Source organism: Schistocerca piceifrons, chromosome 2 (assembly GCF_021461385.2).
Source record: "Schistocerca piceifrons isolate TAMUIC-IGC-003096 chromosome 2, iqSchPice1.1, whole genome shotgun sequence".
Taxonomy (NCBI): Eukaryota; Metazoa; Arthropoda; class Insecta; order Orthoptera; family Acrididae; genus Schistocerca; species Schistocerca piceifrons.
In genome coordinates this window covers 280,330,985-280,335,642 of record NC_060139.1, presented here as the reverse complement: position 1 = coordinate 280,335,642, position 4,658 = coordinate 280,330,985, and positions in this window count along the sequence as shown.

Genomic DNA, 4,658 nt, shown 5'->3' with positions numbered 1-4,658 from the left:
CGTTGGTCCACCTCACTTCGATATCCCGTTCAGAGGGGTTGTTAATACGGCAAGCAACGTCGATCATGATCCAGTTCACCTCGCTGTCTACAGAGAGACCTTTCCGCGAATTTCACCATGGCAAGGTGTAAAACAGACGTTGAATAAAACTGCCTGCGGCAACGGAAGTATAAGCTATACTGCGGGAATATTCTCTACGCAACGTTCTCCTTCACGTAATCGGGACAGGTCTGCCTGGGAGGTTACTTGCTGCATTCAAGCTCTCCAGTAACTTTCCGACTATACTACTTCGGTGTCAGACCCCTAATTTGCACTTCTTTTGAATTCATGACTCTAGTTTTTGTCTTAATATTTGTCTTTCCAGTCAAAATTTGACGGTGTTGTCTTTATGAATAACAACAAAAACAATAACAACCCTAACCTTCACGACTGTTCTAGTATTCTGTCAGCTTTCAGTAGACGAAGTACCTGCCGAAGTAAAAATGCAGTGTCAGTATAGACATTCTTGAAGCGGGAAACCTTGGGCACCGGAACGCGTGATAGGCACCAGAACACGTGATGTCTGTTAGGTTTCTCAGAGCACATAATGAGAACTTCTGGTACCACGGGAAACACAAGAACATCTTGGTATGAATGGACACCTTTTTATGTGATGCTGAGATCGATGATCCATTCCTGATGAGCTGTGGTACAAGCTGTTCATATCGTAATCCCCATTTTTCCTATACAACTTTCGCGAAAGGGCTTTCGATCATTTCTTTTACTTTCTGTATACCTTAACATTGAAGACACATTCTTGGCGTATTACAGCCGTAGAATTGCTTTTAGTTGGTTTTCACAAATCTTACCATGCTTAACGACCTTGTCCTAGACCAAATGGACTTTCTTCAGTTATTTGTTCTTTATATTTTCTGCTACAAATGTACAATATGTTTTTCAATGCGTTTTTCTAACTATAATCATTGTAACAGTTTGAGGGACTTCATTTTGGTAACACCTTGTCGAGAACTAGATGCCTTTGATTTTCGATCATGTGCATGATTACCTTGTGACAAGAACCACAATTGAATTTATCTTTATCTCGGTATAGATTAACTTCTAACTTTTGTTACTGATTACGCACACCTCCTTTCAAATTTCGTAATCTTCGGACTACGTTTTCCCACGGCTACGATGTCGCCTTTAGGTAACAGATGCAACTTCTGGTACATCAATTTTCTTTCTTTCACTATGAAAGGTAAGTTTGTCGTTGCGTAAATCTCCGAGACAGAAGTTCTGTTGCGCAAATTAACTGTTGATTCATGCCAGAGCTATGATTCGAGGGTTATAAGAAAAGCTGTTAGTACACTTAAGTTACATGCCTCTCCCAACAGTAGAGCTCGTGACGATTCTATGTAAAAAGTCATCGTCATCATTTTTCTTTAAAGTATTATGCTGTTGCCTGTTCCAAACTCACAAACAAAATTAGTCCCATCTTTTTTAGGTCTTCCAATATCTCTTTTCCCAATCGCCTTGTAGTTCAGGATCTTCTGAGGAGTTCTGCGACCTGGCATTCTAATGAGGTGTTGTTTTCAATCTTCACCATATTTTTGAATTTTTTCATTCATGCTGAAGGTATTTAATTCTGTTCTAATATCTTCGTTTTTCAATCTACCCCTCCTTCCTACTTGCAGCTATTGCCCATATTAGTCTTTTAGGAAGATTTGTGAGAAGCGAAGATAACAATAAACATGCTAGTTTCCTTATCTTTTCACGTAGAGTTGGCTGCAGATCTTGTCTAGGGTCTGATTTTTGATGCTGAAATTCTCACATTTTATGTCCTCGTGATTAAATTGATCTAAATAAATTAGAAGATTGTTGTTGGAGGCTTTTTTGTTGTTGTGTTAATACGTTTTGTCAAATTTTAATGTATCGTACAGTCTTTTGATTTTTCAAATTAACATTGTTCGTACAAAATACAAAAATACGTCCGACCACGTGAGAGGCATGCTTATTACTGTCTAAATAAACAGAAATAACAATATTCCAAAGAGTTTACAAGTTTTCTTGACAAATGAATTTCTATTAGTGTCGATTATTATTTCGTAAAGGAACTGAGGAATAAGCACAGTAAACAGTACTATACTGCGTAATTAATAATAGGAATTTTAAGTGTCCCAAATAATTCGTAATTTCATGTGTTTCTAAAAAAAATAATTTTAACTGCACATTCAGAAATACTACTTATCGATCTACAGACGAATGGAAAAACTGGTAGAAGCTGACCTCGGGGAAGATCAGTTTGATTCCGTAGAAATATGGGAACTCGTGAGGCAATACTGACTCTACGACTTATTTTAGAAGCTAGATTAAGAAAAGGCAAACCTACGTTTCTAGCATTTGTAGACTTAGAGAAAGCTTTTGACAATGTTGACTGGAATACTCTCTTTCAAATTCTGAAGGTGGCAGGGATAAAATACAGGGAGCGAAAGGATATTTACAATTTGTACAGAAACCATATGGTAGTTATAAGGGTCGAGGGACATGAAAGGGAATCAGTGGTGGGGAAGGGAGTGAGACAGGGTTGTAGCCTCTCCCCGATGTTGTTCAATCTGTATATTGAGCAAGCAGTAAAGGAAACAAAAGAAAAATTCGGAGTAGGTACTAAAATCCACGGAGAAGAAATAAAAACTTTAAGGTTCGCCGATGACATTGTAATTCTGTCAGAGACAGCAAAGGACTTGGAAGAACAGTTGAACTGAATGGACAGTGTCTTGAAAGGAGGATATAAGATGAACATCAACAAAAGCAAAACGAGGATAATGGAATGTAGTCGAATTAAATCAGGTCATGCTGAGGGAATTAGATTAGGAAATGAGACACTTAAGCCGGCCGCGGTGGTCTAGCGGTTCTTGCGCTGCAGTCCGGAACCGCGGGACTGCTACGGTCGCAGGTTCGAATCCTGCCTCGGGCATGGGTGTGTGTGATGTCCTTAGGTTAGTTAGGTTTAAGTAGTTCTAAGTTCTAGGGGACTTATGACCTAAGATGTTGAGTCCCATAGTGCTCAGATCCATTTGAACCATGAGACACTTAAAGTAGTAAAGGAGTTTTGCTATTTGGGGAGCAAAATAAGTGATGATGGTCGAAGTAGAGAGGATATAAAACGTAGATTGGCAATGGCAAGGAAAGCGCTTCTGAAGAAGAGAAATTTGTTAACATCCAGTATTGATTTAAGTGTGAGGAAGTCGTTTCTGTAAGTATTTGTATGGAGTGCGGCCATGTATGGTAGTGAAAAATGGACGATAAATAATTTGGACAAGAAGAGAATAGAAGCTTCCGAAATGTGGTGCTACAGAAGAATGCTGAAGATTAGATGGGTAGATCACATAACTAATGAGGAGGTACTGAATAGGATTGGGGAGAAGAGGAGTTTATGGCACAACTTGACTAGAAAAAGGGATCGGTTGGTAGGACATGTTCTGAGGCATCAAGGGATCACCAATTTAGTATTGGAGGGCAGCGTGGAGGGTAAAAATCGTAGAGGCAGACCAAGAGATGAATATACTAAGCAGATTCAGAAGGATGTAGGCTGCAGTACGTACTGGGAGATGAAGAAGCTTGCACAGGATAGAGTAGCATGGAGAGCTGCATCAAACCAGTATCAGGACTGAAGACCACAACAACACAACTTATCGATCATATGATCCAAAATAATGTAATTCCTTTTCATAAATTTTAGCTTGAAATATAACATACTGTATATGTAAATTATATGCCAGTTTTCAGAAAAGCAGCTAATATTGACCTGTCGAAAATTCGAAAAATAGTACTGGTATCGACAACTACTGTTGAGGAAAAGTAATGCTGGAGGAGGATGTTCCGTTACAGTTTCTAATCATATCTTTTCTTGTGCTGCCCTTCGTCTTTCTTACCTCAGCTCTGCTGTTTGAATTTTATTTTATTTTATTTATTTTGTCGTAACCCAGCTTGCGCTTCCGTAGGATAACACCGGAACCGCCATTTGTAGAATTTCATGATGGTTTCTTTTTGTACTATATGGCCTATTGTTCTGCTAATGGTACCACAGAGAGCTTATAATTTGTGTATTTTATTTTCAGTATCCGAGTCCAAATCAAAACTTATAGCACAGCCTAAATATGAGATTTGAGACACTTCTTCTAAAGCAGATTTATCAAAAACAGTTTTCGATCTCACCAGATAATTTCCTCTGAATGCCATTATTTTTGTTCTGTTATTAGAAATTTTAAAGTTGTACTTACTGCTAATTTCTTTCAGCTAGTACGCTGATCTTTGGAGGTCATCTTCATTCTTTTGAATTATAATGTAAATTCAGGTATTCCTCATTCGTTATCTTAATTCCTTTCTTTACTTTGCATTTCCATTTTCAAAGACTGAAGTCAATGTAGATATTAAAAATTGCAGGTGATAGTCCACACCCTTGTCTAACGCCTTGGTTAGCGATTATTTCTTCTAATCAATTCCTACCTGTATTTATTACATTACGTGTACTTTTGTGAAGACTTTTCACTAACTTTATTAGGTGATACGGATATCCACATTCAGACGCAATCTTCCGTAGGCTCATATGGTGAAGGCCTTCTCAAGGTCGATAATGGCCATATGGGTTTCTATATTAATTAAATATGAAAGTAAATAAG